Raw genomic sequence first — 20472 nt, 5'->3', positions numbered from 1 at the left:
ACCTAACCCTAGCTAAGACCCTAACCCCCTAGGGTTAGCCCTAACCATACCCGTTACCTCGATTTTCGACTCTAACCCTAGCTAAGACCAGTTTAGGTCAAATTGACCGCAAAACGAGCCAAACTAGGGGGGGGGAAACGTATAAATATACATTTTATTTTCAGCAATGTATTTTTATATTGAAAATTGAGTAAAAACCTTTGGAGACGTGCCCTAAAAAGACACAAAAGACTACCAAACAAAACCAATCACAACTGCAGAACATCAAAAAACACCACAAACGCTCTGCAACGTTCCCGACCCCTGCCGCGGGACCTCCAAAAATCCACCAAAACATCGGAAAAAAGCAAAGTCGACCTAACCCTAGCTAACCCTCTAACCCCCTAGGGTTAGCCCTAACCATACCCGTTAGCTCGATTTTTCGACTCTAACCCTAGTTAGCACAAAAGACCCATAGCAATCACACTTAACAATAACAAATCCCCAGACTAATTAAATAAGATTGACACGACAACGGGGAACTGCAGACATCAAAAACACCACCAACGCTCCACAACGTCCCGACCCTGCCGCGGGACCTAAAAAAAATCCACCAAAAACATCGAAAAAAAAAAAAAAAGTCGACCTAACCCTAGCTAAGGACCCTAACCCCCTAGGGTTAGCCCTAACCATACCCGTTACCTCGATTTTCGACTCTAACCCTAGCTAAGACCAGTTTAGGTCAAAATTGACCGCAAAACGAGCCAAACTAGGGGGGGGAAAACGTATAAAATATACATTTTATTTTTCAGCAATGTATTTTTATATTGAAAATTGAGTAAAACCTTTGGAGACGTGCCCCTAAAAAGACACAAAAGACTACCAAACAAAACCAATCACAACTGCAGACATCAAAAACACCACAAACGCTCTGCAACGTCCCGACCCTGCCGCGGGACCTCCAAAAAATCCACCAAAACATCGGGAAAAAAAGCAAAGTCGACCTAACCCTAGCTAACCCTCTAACCCCCTAGGGTTAGCCCTAAACCATAACCCGTTAGCTCGATTTTCGACTCTAACCCTAGTTAGCACAAAAGACCATAGCAATCACACTTAACAATAACAAATCCCAGACTAATTAAATAAGATTGACACGACAACGGGGAACTGCAGACATCAAAAACACCACCAACGCTCTGCAACGTCCCGACCCCTGCCGCGGGACCTAAAAAAAAATCCACCAAAAACATCGAAAAAAAAAGCAAAGTCCGACCTAACCCTAGCTAAGACCCTAACCCCTAGGGTTAGCCCTAACCATTACCCGTTACCTCGACTTTTGACTCTAACCCTAGCTAAGACCAGTTTAGGTCAAATTGACGGCAAAACGAGCCAAAACTAGGGGGGGGGGGGGGACGTATAAATATACATTTTTTTTTTTTCAGCAATGTATTTTATATTAAAAAATTCAGTAAAACCTTTGGAGACGTGCCCTAAAAAGACACAAAAGACTACCAAACAAAACCAATCACAACTGCAGACATCAAAAACACCACAAACGCTCTGCAACGTCCCCGACCCTGCCGCGGGACCTCCAAAAATCCAGCAAAACATCGGAAAAAAGCAAAGTCGACCTAACCCTAGCTAACCCTCTAACCCCCTAGGGTTAGCCCTAACCATACCCGTTAGCTCGATTTTCGACTCTAACCCTAGTTTAGCACAAAGACCATAGCAATCACACTTAACAATAACAAATCCCAGACTAATTAAATAAGATTGACACGACAACGGGGAACTGCAGACATCAAAAACACCACCAACGCTCCTCAACGTCCCGACCCTGCCGCGGGACCTCCAAAAAATCCACCAAAAACATCGAAAAAAAAAAAAAAGTCGACCTAACCCTAGCTAAGACCCTAACCCCCTAGGGTTAGCCCTAACCATACCCGTTAGCTCGATTTTCGACTCTAACCCTAGCTAAGACCAGTTTAGGTCAAATTGACCGCAAAACGAGCCAAACTAGGGGGGGGAAACGTATAAATATACATTTTATTTTCAGCAATGTATTTTATATTGAAAATTGAGTAAAACCTTTGGAGACGTGCCCTAAAAAGACACAAAAGACTACCAAACAAAACCAATCACAACTGCAGACATCAAAAACACCACAAACGCTCTGCAACGTCCCGACCCTGCCGCGGGACCTCCAAAAATCCACCAAAACATCGGAAAAAAGCAAAGTCGACCTAACCCTAGCTAACCCTCTAACCCCCTAGGGTTACCTCTAACAATAACCGTTAGCTCGATTTTCGACTCTAACCCTAGTTAGCACAAAGACCATAGCAATCACACTTAACAATAACAAATCCCAGACTAATTAAATAAGATTGACACGACAATGGGGAACTGCAGACATCAAAAACACCACCAACGCTCCACAACGTCCCGACCCTGCCGCGGGACCTAAAAAAATCCACCAAAACATCGAAAAAAAAGCAAAGTCGACCTAACCCTAGCTAAGACCCTAACCCCTAGGGTTAGCCCTAACCATACCCATTACCTCGATTTTCGACTCTAACCCTAGCTAAGACCAGTTTAGGTCAAATTGACGGCAAAACGAGCCAAACTAGTGGGGGGGGGGGGGGGGGGGGGGGGGGGACGTATAAATATACATTTTATTTTCAGCAATGTATTTTATATTAAAAATTCAGTAAAACCTTTGGAGACGTGCCCTAAAAAGACACAAAAGACTACCAAACAAAACCAATCACAACTGCAGACATCAAAAACACCACAAACGCTCTGCAACGTCCCGACCCTGCCGCGGGACCTCCAAAAATCCACCAAAACATCGGAAAAAAGCAAAGTCGACCTAACCCTAGCTAACCCTCTAACCCCCTAGGGTTAGCCCTAACCATACCCGTTAGCTCGATTTTCGACTCTAACCCTAGTTAGCACAAAGACCATAGCAATCACACTTAACAATAACAAATCCCAGACTAATTAAATAAGATTGACACGACAACGGGGAACTGCAGACATCCAAAACACCACCAACGCTCCTCAACGTCCCGACCCTGCCGCGGGACCTCCAAAAAATCCACCAAAAACATCGAAAAAAAAAAAAAGTCGACCTAACCCTAGCTAAGACCCTAACCCCCTAGGGTTAGCCCTAACCATACCCGTTAGCTCGATTTTCGACTCTAACCCTAGCTAAGACCAGTTTAGGTCAAATTGACCGCAAAACGAGCCAAACTAGGGGGGGGGGAAACGTATAAATATACATTTTATTTTCAGCAATGTATTTTATATTGAAAATTGAGTAAAACCTTTGGAGACGTGCCCTAAAAAGACACAAAAGACTACCAAACAAAACCAATCACAACTGCAGACATCAAAAACACCACAAACGCTCTGCAACGTCCCGACCCTGCCGCGGGACCTCAAAAAAACCACCAAAACATCGGAAAAAAGCAAAGTCGACCTAACCCTAGCTTACCCTCTAACCCCCTAGGGTTAGCCCTAACCATACCCGTTAGCTCGATTTTCGACTCTAACCCTAGTTAGCACAAAGACCATAGCAATCACACTTATCAAAAACACCACAAACGCTCCACAACGTCCCGACCCTGCCGCGGGACCTCAAAAAATCCACCAAAACATCGAAAAAAAAGCAAAGTCGACCTAACCCTAGCTAACCCCCTAACCCCCTAGGGTTAGCCCTAACCATACCCGTTAGCTCGATTTTCGACTCTAACCCTAGTTAGCACAAGGACCATAGCAATCACACTTAACAATAACAAATCCCAGAATAATTAAATAAGATTGACACGACAACGGGGAACTGCAGACATCAAAAACACCACCAACGCTCCACAACGTCCCGACCCTGCCGCGGGACCTAAAAAAATCCACCAAAACATCGAAAAAAAAGCAAAGTCGACCTAACCCTAGCTAAGACCCTAACCCCCTAGGGTTAGCCCTAACCATACCCGTTAGCTCGATTTTCGACTCTAACCCTAGCTAAGACCAGTTTAGGTCAAATTGACCGCAAAACGAGCCAAACTAGGGGGGGGAAACGTATAAATATACATTTTATTTTCAGCAATGTATTTTATATTGAAAATTGAGTAAAACCTTTGGAGACGTGCCCTAAAAAGACACAAAAGACTACCAAACAAAACCAATCACAACTGCAGACATCAAAAACACCACAAACGCTCTGCAACGTCCCGACCCTGCCGCGGGACCTCCAAAAATCCACCAAAACATCGGAAAAAAGCAAAGTCGACCTAACCCTAGCTAACCCTCTAACCCCCTAGGGTTACCTCTAACAATAACCGTTAGCTCGATTTTCGACTCTAACCCTAGTTAGCACAAAGACCATAGCAATCACACTTAACAATAACAAATCCCAGACTAATTAAATAAGATTGACACGACAATGGGGAACTGCAGACATCAAAAACACCACCAACGCTCCACAACGTCCCGACCCTGCCGCGGGACCTAAAAAAATCCACCAAAACATCGAAAAAAAAGCAAAGTCGACCTAACCCTAGCTAAGACCCTAACCCCTAGGGTTAGCCCTAACCATACCCATTACCTCGATTTTCGACTCTAACCCTAGCTAAGACCAGTTTAGGTCAAATTGACGGCAAAACGAGCCAAACTAGTGGGGGGGGGGGGGGGGGGGGGGGGGACGTATAAATATACATTTTATTTTCAGCAATGTATTTTATATTAAAAATTCAGTAAAACCTTTGGAGACGTGCCCTAAAAAGACACAAAAGACTACCAAACAAAACCAATCACAACTGCAGACATCAAAAACACCACAAACGCTCTGCAACGTCCCGACCCTGCCGCGGGACCTCCAAAAATCCACCAAAACATCGGAAAAAAGCAAAGTCGACCTAACCCTAGCTAACCCTCTAACCCCCTAGGGTTAGCCCTAACCATACCCGTTAGCTCGATTTTCGACTCTAACCCTAGTTAGCACAAAGACCATAGCAATCACACTTAACAATAACAAATCCCAGACTAATTAAATAAGATTGACACGACAACGGGGAACTGCAGACATCCAAAACACCACCAACGCTCCTCAACGTCCCGACCCTGCCGCGGGACCTCCAAAAAATCCACCAAAACATCGAAAAAAAAAAAAAGTCGACCTAACCCTAGCTAAGACCCTAACCCCCTAGGGTTAGCCCTAACCATACCCGTTAGCTCGATTTTCGACTCTAACCCTAGCTAAGACCAGTTTAGGTCAAATTGACCGCAAAACGAGCCAAACTAGGGGGGGGGGAAACGTATAAATATACATTTTATTTTCAGCAATGTATTTTATATTGAAAATTGAGTAAAACCTTTGAAGACGTGCCCTAAAAAGACACAAAAGACTACCAAACAAAACCAATCACAACTGCAGACATCAAAAACACCACAAACGCTCTGCAACGTCCCGACCCTGCCGCGGGACCTCAAAAAAACCACCAAAACATCGGAAAAAAGCAAAGTCGACCTAACCCTAGCTTACCCTCTAACCCCCTAGGGTTAGCCCTAACCATACCCGTTAGCTCGATTTTCGACTCTAACCCTAGTTAGCACAAAGACCATAGCAATCACACTTAACAATAACAAATCCCAGACTAATTAAATAAGATTGACACGACAACGGGGAACTGCAGACATCAAAAACACCACAAACGCTCCACAACGTCCCGACCCTGCCGCGGGACCTCAAAAAATCCACCAAAACATCGAAAAAAAAGCAAAGTCGACCTAACCCTAGCTAACCCCCTAACCCCCTAGGGTTAGCCCTAACCATACCCGTTAGCTCGATTTTCGACTCTAACCCTAGTTAGCACAAAGACCATAGCAATCACACTTAACAATAACAAATCCCAGAATAATTAAATAAGATTGACACGACAACGGGGAACTGCAGACATCAAAAACACCACCAACGCTCCACAACGTCCCGACCCTGCCGCGGGACCTAAAAAAATCCACCAAAACATCGAAAAAAAAGCAAAGTCGACCTAACCCTAGCTAAGACCCTAACCCCCTAGGGTTAGCCCTAACCATACCCGTTAGCTCGATTTTCGACTCTAACCCTAGCTAAGACCAGTTTAGGTCAAATTGACCGCAAAACGAGCCAAACTAGGGGGGGGAAACGTATAAATATACATTTTATTTTCAGCAATGTATTTTATATTAAAAATTCAGTAAAACCTTTGGAGACGTGCCCTAAAAAGACACAAAAGACTACCAAACAAAACCAATCACAACTGCAGACATCAAAAACACCACAAACGCTCTGCAACGTCCCGACCCTGCCGCGGGACCTCCAAAAATCCACCAAAACATCGGAAAAAAGCAAAGTCGACCTAACCCTAGCTAACCCTCTAACCCCCTAGGGTTAGCCCTAACCATACCCGTTAGCTCGATTTTCGACTCTAACCCTAGTTAGCACAAAGACCATAGCAATCACACTTAACAATAACAAATCCCAGACTAATTAAATAAGATTGACACGACAACGGGGAACTGCAGACATCAAAAACACCACCAACGCTCCTCAACGTCCCGACCCTGCCGCGGGACCTCCAAAAAATCCACCAAAAACATCGAAAAAAAAAAAAGTCGACCTAACCCTAGCTAAGACCCTAACCCCCTAGGGTTAGCCCTAACCATACCCGTTAGCTCGATTTTCGACTCTAACCCTAGCTAAGACCAGTTTAGGTCAAATTGACGGCAAAACGAGCCAAACTAGTGAAGGGGGGGGGGGGGGAAACGTATAAATATACATTTTATTTTCAGCAATGTATTTTATATTGAAAATTGAGTAAAACCTTTGAAGACGTGCCCTAAAAAGACACAAAAGACTACCAAACAAAACCAATCACAACTGCAGACATCAAAAACACCACAAACGCTCTGCAACGTCCCGACCCTGCCGCGGGACCTCAAAAAATCCACCAAAACATCGGAAAAAAGCAAAGTCGACCTAACCCTAGCTAACCCTCTAACCCCCTAGGGTTAGCCCTAACCATACCCGTTAGCTCGATTTTCGACTCTAACCCTAGTTAGCACAAAGACCATAGCAATCACACTTAACAATAACAAATCCCAGACTAATTAAATAAGATTGACACGACAACGGGGAACTGCAGACATCAAAAACACCACAAACGCTCCACAACGTCCCGACCCTGCCGCGGGACCTCAAAAAATCCACCAAAACATCGAAAAAAAAGCAAAGTCGACCTAACCCTAGCTAACCCCCTAACCCCCTAGGGTTAGCCCTAACCATACCCGTTAGCTCGATTTTCGACTCTAACCCTAGTTAGCACAAAGACCATAGCAATCACACTTAACAATAACAAATCCCAGAATAATTAAATAAGATTGACACGACAACGGGGAACTGCAGACATCAAAAACACCACCAACGCTCCACAACGTCCCGACCCTGCCGCGGGACCTAAAAAAATCCACCAAAACATCGAAAAAAAAGCAAAGTCGACCTAACCCTAGCTAAGACCCTAACCCCCTAGGGTTAGCCCTAACCATACCCGTTAGCTCGATTTTCGACTCTAACCCTAGCTAAGACCAGTTTAGGTCAAATTGACCGCAAAACGAGCCAAACTAGGGGGGGGAAACGTATAAATATACATTTTATTTTCAGCAATGTATTTTATATTAAAAATTCAGTAAAACCTTTGGAGACGTGCCCTAAAAAGACACAAAAGACTACCAAACAAAACCAATCACAACTGCAGACATCAAAAACACCACAAACGCTCTGCAACGTCCCGACCCTGCCGCGGGACCTCCAAAAATCCACCAAAACATCGGAAAAAAGCAAAGTCGACCTAACCCTAGCTAACCCTCTAACCCCCTAGGGTTAGCCCTAACCATACCCGTTAGCTCGATTTTCGACTCTAACCCTAGTTAGCACAAAGACCATAGCAATCACACTTAACAATAACAAATCCCAGACTAATTAAATAAGATTGACACGACAACGGGGAACTGCAGACATCAAAAACACCACCAACGCTCCTCAACGTCCCGACCCTGCCGCGGGACCTCCAAAAAATCCACCAAAAACATCGAAAAAAAAAAAAAGTCGACCTAACCCTAGCTAAGACCCTAACCCCCTAGGGTTAGCCCTAACCATACCCGTTAGCTCGATTTTCGACTCTAACCCTAGCTAAGACCAGTTTAGGTCAAATTGACCGCAAAACGAGCCAAACTAGGGGGGGGAAACGTATAAATATACATTTTATTTTCAGCAATGTATTTTATATTGAAAATTGAGTAAAACCTTTGGAGACGTGCCCTAAAAAGACACAAAAGACTACCAAACAAAACCAATCACAACTGCAGACATCAAAAACACCACAAACGCTCTGCAACGTCCCGACCCTGCCGCGGGACCTCCAAAAATCCACCAAAACATCGGAAAAAAGCAAAGTCGACCTAACCCTAGCTAACCCTCTAACCCCCTAGGGTTACCTCTAACAATAACCGTTAGCTCGATTTTCGACTCTAACCCTAGTTAGCACAAAGACCATAGCAATCACACTTAACAATAACAAATCCCAGACTAATTAAATAAGATTGACACGACAATGGGGAACTGCAGACATCAAAAACACCACCAACGCTCCACAACGTCCCGACCCTGCCGCGGGACCTAAAAAAATCCACCAAAACATCGAAAAAAAAGCAAAGTCGACCTAACCCTAGCTAAGACCCTAACCCCTAGGGTTAGCCCTAACCATACCCATTACCTCGATTTTCGACTCTAACCCTAGCTAAGACCAGTTTAGGTCAAATTGACGGCAAAACGAGCCAAACTAGTGGGGGGGGGGGGGGGGGGGGGGGGGACGTATAAATATACATTTTATTTTCAGCAATGTATTTTATATTAAAAATTCAGTAAAACCTTTGGAGACGTGCCCTAAAAAGACACAAAAGACTACCAAACAAAACCAATCACAACTGCAGACATCAAAAACACCACAAACGCTCTGCAACGTCCCGACCCTGCCGCGGGACCTCCAAAAATCCACCAAAACATCGGAAAAAAGCAAAGTCGACCTAACCCTAGCTAACCCTCTAACCCCCTAGGGTTAGCCCTAACCATACCCGTTAGCTCGATTTTCGACTCTAACCCTAGTTAGCACAAAGACCATAGCAATCACACTTAACAATAACAAATCCCAGACTAATTAAATAAGATTGACACGACAACGGGGAACTGCAGACATCCAAAACACCACCAACGCTCCTCAACGTCCCGACCCTGCCGCGGGACCTCCAAAAAATCCACCAAAAACATCGAAAAAAAAAAAAAGTCGACCTAACCCTAGCTAAGACCCTAACCCCCTAGGGTTAGCCCTAACCATACCCGTTAGCTCGATTTTCGACTCTAACCCTAGCTAAGACCAGTTTAGGTCAAATTGACCGCAAAACGAGCCAAACTAGGGGGGGGGGAAACGTATAAATATACATTTTATTTTCAGCAATGTATTTTATATTGAAAATTGAGTAAAACCTTTGAAGACGTGCCCTAAAAAGACACAAAAGACTACCAAACAAAACCAATCACAACTGCAGACATCAAAAACACCACAAACGCTCTGCAACGTCCCGACCCTGCCGCGGGACCTCAAAAAAACCACCAAAACATCGGAAAAAAGCAAAGTCGACCTAACCCTAGCTTACCCTCTAACCCCCTAGGGTTAGCCCTAACCATACCCGTTAGCTCGATTTTCGACTCTAACCCTAGTTAGCACAAAGACCATAGCAATCACACTTAACAATAACAAATCCCAGACTAATTAAATAAGATTGACACGACAACGGGGAACTGCAGACATCAAAAACACCACAAACGCTCCACAACGTCCCGACCCTGCCGCGGGACCTCAAAAAATCCACCAAAACATCGAAAAAAAAGCAAAGTCGACCTAACCCTAGCTAACCCCCTAACCCCCTAGGGTTAGCCCTAACCATACCCGTTAGCTCGATTTTCGACTCTAACCCTAGTTAGCACAAAGACCATAGCAATCACACTTAACAATAACAAATCCCAGAATAATTAAATAAGATTGACACGACAACGGGGAACTGCAGACATCAAAAACACCACCAACGCTCCACAACGTCCCGACCCTGCCGCGGGACCTAAAAAAATCCACCAAAACATCGAAAAAAAAGCAAAGTCGACCTAACCCTAGCTAAGACCCTAACCCCCTAGGGTTAGCCCTAACCATACCCGTTAGCTCGATTTTCGACTCTAACCCTAGCTAAGACCAGTTTAGGTCAAATTGACCGCAAAACGAGCCAAACTAGGGGGGGGAAACGTATAAATATACATTTTATTTTCAGCAATGTATTTTATATTAAAAATTCAGTAAAACCTTTGGAGACGTGCCCTAAAAAGACCCAAAAGACTACCAAACAAAACCAATCACAACTGCAGACATCAAAAACACCACAAACGCTCTGCAACGTCCCGACCCTGCCGCGGGACCTCCAAAAATCCACCAAAACATCGGAAAAAAGCAAAGTCGACCTAACCCTAGCTAACCCTCTAACCCCCTAGGGTTAGCCCTAACCATACCCGTTAGCTCGATTTTCGACTCTAACCCTAGTTAGCACAAAGACCATAGCAATCACACTTAACAATAACAAATCCCAGACTAATTAAATAAGATTGACACGACAACGGGGAACTGCAGACATCAAAAACACCACCAACGCTCCTCAACGTCCCGACCCTGCCGCGGGACCTCCAAAAAATCCACCAAAAACATCGAAAAAAAAAAAAAGTCGACCTAACCCTAGCTAAGACCCTAACCCCCTAGGGTTAGCCCTAACCATACCCGTTAGCTCGATTTTCGACTCTAACCCTAGCTAAGACCAGTTTAGGTCAAATTGACGGCAAAACGAGCCAAACTAGTGAAGGGGGGGGGGGGGGGAAACGTATAAATATACATTTTATTTTCAGCAATGTATTTTATATTGAAAATTGAGTAAAACCTTTGAAGACGTGCCCTAAAAAGACACAAAAGACTACCAAACAAAACCAATCACAACTGCAGACATCAAAAACACCACAAACGCTCTGCAACGTCCCGACCCTGCCGCGGGACCTAAAAAAATCCACCAAAACATCGGAAAAAAGCAAAGTCGACCTAACCCTAGCTAACCCTCTAACCCCCTAGGGTTAGCCCTAACCATACCCGTTAGCTCGATTTTCGACTCTAACCCTAGTTAGCACAAAGACCATAGCAATCACACTTAACAATAACAAATCCCAGACTAATTAAATAAGATTGACACGACAACGGGGAACTGCAGACATCAAAAACACCACAAACGCTCCACAACGTCCCGACCCTGCCGCGGGACCTCAAAAAATCCACCAAAACATCGAAAAAAAAGCAAAGTCGACCTAACCCTAGCTAACCCCCTAACCCCCTAGGGTTAGCCCTAACCATACCCGTTAGCTCGATTTTCGACTCTAACCCTAGTTAGCACAAAGACCATAGCAATCACACTTAACAATAACAAATCCCAGAATAATTAAATAAGATTGACACGACAACGGGGAACTGCAGACATCAAAAACACCACCAACGCTCCACAACGTCCCGACCCTGCCGCGGGACCTAAAAAAATCCACCAAAACATCGAAAAAAAAGCAAAGTCGACCTAACCCTAGCTAAGACCCTAACCCCCTAGGGTTAGCCCTAACCATACCCGTTAGCTCGATTTTCGACTCTAACCCTAGCTAAGACCAGTTTAGGTCAAATTGACCGCAAAACGAGCCAAACTAGGGGGGGGAAACGTATAAATATACATTTTATTTTCAGCAATGTATTTTATATTAAAAATTCAGTAAAACCTTTGGAGACGTGCCCTAAAAAGACACAAAAGACTACCAAACAAAACCAATCACAACTGCAGACATCAAAAACACCACAAACGCTCTGCAACGTCCCGACCCTGCCGCGGGACCTCCAAAAATCCACCAAAACATCGGAAAAAAGCAAAGTCGACCTAACCCTAGCTAACCCCCTAACCCCCTAGGGTTAGCCCTAACCATACCCGTTAGCTCGATTTTCGACTCTAACCCTAGTTAGCACAAAGACCATAGCAATCACACTTAACAATAACAAATCCCAGAATAATTAAATAAGATTGACACGACAACGGGGAACTGCAGACATCAAAAACACCACCAACGCTCCACAACGTCCCGACCCTGCCGCGGGACCTAAAAAAATCCACCAAAACATCGAAAAAAAAGCAAAGTCGACCTAACCCTAGCTAAGACCCTAACCCCCTAGGGTTAGCCCTAACCATACCCGTTAGCTCGATTTTCGACTCTAACCCTAGCTAAGACCAGTTTAGGTCAAATTGACCGCAAAACGAGCCAAACTAGGGGGGGGAAACGTATAAATATACATTTTATTTTCAGCAATGTATTTTATATTAAAAATTCAGTAAAACCTTTGGAGACGTGCCCTAAAAAGACACAAAAGACTACCAAACAAAACCAATCACAACTGCAGACATCAAAAACACCACAAACGCTCTGCAACGTCCCGACCCTGCCGCGGGACCTCCAAAAATCCACCAAAACATCGGAAAAAAGCAAAGTCGACCTAACCCTAGCTAACCCTCTAACCCCCTAGGGTTAGCCCTAACCATACCCGTTAGCTCGATTTTCGACTCTAACCCTAGTTAGCACAAAGACCATAGCAATCACACTTAACAATAACAAATCCCAGACTAATTAAATAAGATTGACACGACAACGGGGAACTGCAGACATCAAAAACACCACCAACGCTCTGCAACGTCCCGACCCTGCCGCGGGACCTAAAAAAATCCACCAAAACATCGAAAAAAAAGCAAAGTCGACCTAACCCTAGCTAAGACCCTAACCCCTAGGGTTAGCCCTAACCATACCCGTTACCTCGACTTTTGACTCTAACCCTAGCTAAGACCAGTTTAGGTCAAATTGACGGCAAAACGAGCCAAACTAGTGGGGGGGGGGGACGTATAAATATACATTTTATTTTCAGCAATGTATTTTATATTAAAAATTCAGTAAAACCTTTGGAGACGTGCCCTAAAAAGACACAAAAGACTACCAAATAAAACCAATTACAACTGCAGACATCAAAAACACCACAAACGCTCTGCAACGTCCCGACCCTGCCGCGGGACCTCCAAAAATCCACCAAAACATCGGAAAAAAGCAAAGTCGACCTAACCCTAGCTAACCCTCTAACCCCCTAGGGTTAGCCCTAACCATACCCGTTAGCTCGATTTTCGACTCTAACCCTAGTTAGCACAAAGACCATAGCAATCACACTTAACAATAACAAATCCCAGACTAATTAAATAAGATTGACACGACAACGGGGAACTGCAGACATCAAAAACACCACCAACGCTCCTCAACGTCCCGACCCTGCCGCGGGACCTCCAAAAAATCCACCAAAAACATCGAAAAAAAAAAAAAGTCGACCTAACCCTAGCTAAGACCCTAACCCCCTAGGGTTAGCCCTAACCATACCCGTTAGCTCGATTTTCGACTCTAACCCTAGCTAAGACCAGTTTAGGTCAAATTGACCGCAAAACGAGCCAAACTAGGGGGGGGGAAACGTATAAATATACATTTTATTTTCAGCAATGTATTTTATATTGAAAATTGAGTAAAACCTTTGAAGACGTGCCCTAAAAAGACACAAAAGACTACCAAACAAAACCAATCACAACTGCAGACATCAAAAACACCACAAACGCTCTGCAACGTCCCGACCCTGCCGCGGGACCTCAAAAAATCCACCAAAACATCGGAAAAAAGCAAAGTCGACCTAACCCTAGCTAACCCTCTAACCCCCTAGGGTTAGCCCTAACCATACCCGTTAGCTCGATTTTCGACTCTAACCCTAGTTAGCACAAAGACCATAGCAATCACACTTAACAATAACAAATCCCAGACTAATTAAATAAGATTGACACGACAACGGGGAACTGCAGACATCAAAAACACCACAAACGCTCCACAACGTCCCGACCCTGCCGCGGGACCTCAAAAAATCAACCAAAACATCGAAAAAAAAGCAAAGTCGACCTAACCCTAGCTAAGCCCCTAACCCCCTAGGGTTAGCCCTAACCATACCCGTTAGCTCGATTTTCGACTCTAACCCTAGTTAGCACAAAGACCATAGCAATCACACTTAACAATAACAAATCCCAAAATAATTAAATAAGATTGACACGACAACAGGGAACTGCAGACATCAAAAACACCACCAACGCTCCACAACGTCCCGACCCTGCCGCGGGACCTAAAAAAATCCACCAAAACATCGAAAAGAAAGCAAAGTCGACCTAACCCTAGCTAAGACCCTAACCCCCTAGGGTTAGCCCTAACCATACCCGTTAGCTCGATTTTCGACTCTAACCCTAGCTAAGACCAGTTTAGGTCAAATTGACTGCAAAACGAGCCAAACTAGGGGGGGGAAACGTATAAATATACATTTTATTTTCAGCAATGTATTTTATATTAAAAATTCAGTAAAACCTTTGGAGACGTGCCCTAAAAAGACACAAAAGACTACCAAACAAAACCAATCACAACTGCAGACATCAAAAACACCACAAACGCTCTGCAACGTCCCGACCCTGCCGCGGGACCTCCAAAAATCCACCAAAACATCGGAAAAAAGCAAAGTCGATCTAACCCTAGCTAACCCTCTAACCCCCTAGGGTTAGCCCTAACCATACCCGTTAGCTCGATTTTCGACTCTAACCCTAGTTAGCACAAAGACCATAGCAATCACACTTAACAATAACAAATCCCAGACTAATTAAATAAGATTGACACGACAACGGGGAACTGCAGACATCAAAAACACCACCAACGCTCCACAACGTCCCGACCCTGCCGCGGGACCTAAAAAAATCCACCAAATCATCGAAAAAAAAGCAAAGTCGACCTAACCCTAGCTAAGACCCTAACCCCCTAGGGTTAGCCCTAACCATACCCGTTAGCTCGATTTTCGACTCTAACCGTAGCTAAGACCAGTTTAGGTCAAATTGACCGCAAAACGAGCCAAACTAGGGGGGGGGGGAACGTATAAATATAGATTTTATTTTCAGCAATGTATTTTATATTAAAAATTCAGTAAAACCTTTGGAGACGTGCCCTAAAAAGACCCAAAAGACTACCAAACAAAACCAATCACAACTGCAGACATCAAAAACACCACAAACGCTCTGCAACGTCCCGACCCTGCCGCGGGACCTCCAAAAATCCACCAAAACATCGGAAAAAAGCAAAGTCGACCTAACCCTAGCTAACCCTCTAACGCCCTAGGGTTAGCCCTAACCATACCCGTTAGCTCGATTTTCGACTCTAACCCTAGCTAAGACCAGTTTAGGTCAAATTGACCGCAAAACGAGCCAAACTAGGGGGGGGAAACATATAAATATAGATTTTATTTTCAGCAATGTATTTTATATTAAAAATTCAGTAAAACCTTTGGAGACGTGCCCTAAAAAGACACAAAAGACTACCAAACAAAACCAATCACAACTGCAGACATCAAAAACACCACAAACGCTCTGCAACGTCCCGACCCTGCCGCGGGACCTAAAAAAATCCACCAAATCATCGGAAAAAAGCAAAGTCGACCTAACCCTAGCTAAAACCCTAACCCCTAGGGTTAGCCCTAACCATACCCGTTAGCTCGATTTTCGACTCTAACCCTAGTTAGCACAAAGACCATAGCAATCACACTTAACAATAACAAATCCCAGACTAATTAAATAAGATTGACACGACAACGGGGAACTGCAGACATCAAAAACACCACCAACGCTCCTCAACGTCCCGACCCTGCCGCGGGATCTAAAAAAATCCACCAAAAACATCGAAAAAAAAAAAAAGTCGACCTAACCCTAGCTAAGACCCTAACCCCTAGGGTTAGCCCTAACCATACCCGTTAGCTCGATTTTCGACTCTAACCCTAGCTAAGACCAGTTAAGGTCAAATTGACCGCAAAACGAGCCAAAATAGGGGGGGCAAACGTATAAATATATATTTTATTTTCAGCAATGTATTTTATATTAAAAATTCAGTAAAATCTTTGGAGACGTGCCCTAAAAAGACACAAAAGACTACAAAACAAAACCAATCACAACTCCAGACATCAAAAACACCACAAACGCTCTGCAACGTCCCGACCCTGCCGCGGGACCTCCAAAAATCCACCAAAACATCGGAAAAAAGCAAAGTCGACCTAACCCTAGCTAACCCTCTAACCCCCTAGGGTTAGCCCTAACAATACCCGTTAGCTCGATTTTCGACTCTAACCCTAGTTAGCACAAAGACCATAGCAATCACACTTAACAATAACAAATCCCAGACTAATTAAATAAGATTGACACGACAACGGGGAACTGCAGACATCAAAAACACCACCAACGCTCCACAACGTCCCGACCCTGCCGCGGGACCTAAAAACATCAACCAAAACATCGAAAAAAAAGCAAAGTCGACCTAACCCTAGCTAAGCCCCTAACCCCCTAGGGTTAGCCCTAACGATACCCGTTAGCTCGATTTTCGACTCTAACACTAGCTAAGACCAGTTTAGGTCAAATTGACCCCAAAACGAGCCAAACTAGGGGGGGGGGGGAAACATATAAATATATATTTTATTTTCAGCAATGTATTTTATATGAAATATTGAGTAAAACCTTTGCCAACGTGTCCTGAAATGACACAAAAGAGCACCCAACAAAACCAACCACAACAGAACACAAACCGCTCCCACAACAAAACAAACAGCGCACAAGGACAATAGCAATCACACTTAACAATAACAAATCTCTAAATAATTAAATAAGATGGACAAAAATAAATTGCACTATCTAACCCTAGTTGCAGCGCAAACAAAATACTCGAAAAACGCCACAAAACGCACGCGCGCGCACGACAACGGGGAACTGCAGACATCCAAAACACCACCAACGCTCCTCAACGTCCCGACCCTGCCGCGGGACCTCCAAAAATCCACCAAAACATCGAAAAAAAAGCAAAGTCGACCTAACCCTAGCTAACCCCCTAGCCCCCTAGGGTTAGCCCTAACCATACCCGTTAGCTCGATTTTCGACTCTAACCCTAGCTAAGACCAGTTTAGGTCAAATTGACTGCAAAACGAGCCAAACTAGGGGGGGGGGAAACGTATAAATATACATTTTATTTTCAGCAATGTATTTTATATTAAAAATTGAGTAAAACCTTTGGAGACGTGCCCTAAAAAGACACAAAAGACTACCAAACAAAACCAATCACAACTGCAGACATCAAAAACACCACAAACGCTCTGCAACGTCCCGACCCTGCCGCGGGACCTCCAAAAATCCACCAAAACATCGGAAAAAAGGAAAGTCGACCTAACCCTAGCTAACCTCCTAAGCCCCTAGGGTTAGCCCTAACCATACCCGTTAGCTCGATTTTCGACTCTAACCCTAGTTAGCACAAAGACCATAGCAATCACACTTAACAATAACAAATCCCAGACTAATTAAATAAGATTGACACGACAACGGGGAACTGCAGACATCAAAAACACCACGAACGCTCTGCAACGTCCCGACCCTGCCGCGGGATCTCCAAAAATCCACCAAAACATCGAAAAAAAGCAAAGTCGACCTAACCCTAGCTAACCCCCTAACACCCTAGGGTTAGCCCTAACCATACCCGTTAGCTCGATTTTCGACTCTAACACTAGCTAAGACGAGTTTAAGTGAAATTGACACCAAAACGAGCCAAACTAGGTGGGAAAAACGTATAAATATATATTTTATTTTCAGCAATGTATTTTATATTAAATATTGAGTAAAACCTTTGCCAACGTGCCCTAAAATGACACAAAAGAGCACCCAACAAATTCAACCAGAACAGAACACAAACCGCTCCCACAACAAAACAAACAGTGCACAAGGACCATAGCAATCACACTTAACAATAACAAATCTCTAAATATATATAATTAAATAAGATGGACAAAAATAAATTGCACTATCTAACCCTAGTTGCAGCGCAAACAAAACGCTCGAAAAACGCCACAAAACGCACGCGCGCGCACGACAACGGGGAACTGCAGACATCCAAAACACCACCAACGCTCCTCAACATCCCCACCCTGCGGCGGGACCTCCAAAAATCCACCAAAACATCGAAAAAAAAGCAAAGTCGACCTAACCCTAGCTAGCCCCCTAACCCCCTAGGGTTAGCCCTAACCATACCCGTTAGCTCGATTTTCGACTCTAACCCTAGTTAGCACAAAGACCATAGCAATCACACTTAACAATAACAAATCCCAGAATAATTAAATAAGATTGACACGACAACGGGGAACTGCAGACATCCAAAACACCACCAACGCTCCTCAACGTCCCGACCCTGCCGCGGGACCTCCAAAAATCCACCAAAACATCGAAAAAAAAACAAAGTCGACCTAAACCTAGCTAACTCCCTAACCCCCTAGGGTTAGCCCTAACCATACCCGTTAGCTCGATTTTAGACTCTAACACTAGCTAAGACCAGTTTAGGTCAAATTGACTGCAAAACGAGCCAAACTAGGGGGGGGGGGGAACGTATAAATATACATTTTATTTTCAGCAATGTATTTTATATTAAAAATTGAGTAAAACCTTTGGAGACGTGCCCTAAAAAGACACAAAAGACTACCAAACAAAACCAATCACAACTGCAGACATCAAAAACACCACAAACGCTCTGCAACGTCCCGACCCTGCCGCGGGACCTCCAAAAATCCACCAAAACATCGGAAAAAAGGAAAGTCGACCTAACCCTAGCTAACCCCCTAAGCCCCTAGGGTTAGCCCTAACCATACCCGTTAGCTCGATTTTCGACTCTAACCCTAGTTAGCACAAAGACCATAGCAATCACACTTAACAATAACAAATCCCAGACTAATTAAATAAGATTGACACGACAACGGGGAACTGCAGACATCAAAAACACCACGAACGCTCTGCAACGTCCCGACCCTGCCGCGGGACCTCCAAAAATCCACCAAAACATCGAAAAAAAAGCAAAGTCGACCTAACCCTAGCTAACCCCCTAACACCCTAGGGTTAGCCCTAACCATACCCGTTAGCTCGATTTTCGACTCTAACACTAGTTAAGACGAGTTTAAGTCAAATTGACACCAATACGAGCCAAACTAGGTGGGAAAAACGTATAAATATATATTTTATTTTCAGCAATGTATTTTATATTAAATATTGAGTAAAACCTTTGCCAACGTGCCCTAAAATGACACAAAAGAGCACCCAACAAAACCAACCACAACAGAACACAAACCGCTCCAACAACAAAACAAACAGCGCACAAGGACCATAGCAATCACACTTAACAATAACAAATCTCTAAATAATTAAATAAGATGGACAAAAATAAATTGCACTATCTAACCCTAGTTGCAGCGCAAACAAAACGCTCGAAAAACGCCACAAAACGCACGCGCGCGCACGACAACGGGGAACTGCAGACATCCAAAACACAACCAACGCTCCTCAACGTCCCGACCCTGCCGCGGGACCTTCAAAACTCCATCAAAACATCGAAAAAAAAGCAAAGTCGACCTAACCCTAGCTAACCCCCTAACCCCCTAGGGTTAGCCCTAACCATACCCGTTAGCTCGATTTTCGACTCTAACCCTAGTTAGCACAAAGACCATAGCAATCACACTTAACAATAACAAATCCCAGAATAATTAAATAAGATTGACACGACAACGGGGAACTGCAGACATCAAAAACACCACCAACGCTCTGCAACGTCCCTACCCTGCCGCGGGATCTCCAAAAATCCACCAAAACATCGAAAAAAAGCAAAGTCGACCTAACCCTAGCTAACCCCCTAACCCCCTAGGGTTAGCCCTAACCATACCCGTTAGCTCGATTTTCGACTCTAACACTAGCTAAGACGAGTTTAAGTCAAATTGACACCAATACGAGCCAAACTAGGTGGGAAAAACGTATAAATATATATTTTATTTTCAGCAATGTATTTTATATTAAAAGTTCAGTAAAACCTCTGGAGACGTGCCCTAAAAAGACACAAAAGACTACCAAACAAAACCAATCACAACTCCAGACATCAAAAACACCACAAACGCTCTGCAACGTCCCGACCCTGCCGCGGGATCTCCAAAAATCCACCAAAACATCGAAAAAAAGCAAAGTCGACCTAACCCTAGCTAACCCCCTAACTCCCTAGGGTTAGCCCTAACCATACCCGTTAGCTCGATTTTCGACTCTAACACTAGCTAAAACCAGTTTAGGTCAAATTGACACCAAAACGAGCCAAACTAGGGGGGAAAAACGTATAAATATATAATTTATTTTCAGCAA

This window comes from Haliotis rufescens, unplaced genomic scaffold (assembly GCF_023055435.1).
Source record: "Haliotis rufescens isolate VD_foot unplaced genomic scaffold, xgHalRufe1.0.p SCAF_89, whole genome shotgun sequence".
In the NCBI taxonomy this organism is placed as follows: Eukaryota; Metazoa; Mollusca; class Gastropoda; order Lepetellida; family Haliotidae; genus Haliotis; species Haliotis rufescens.
Note: the sequence above shows the minus strand (reverse complement) of the source record.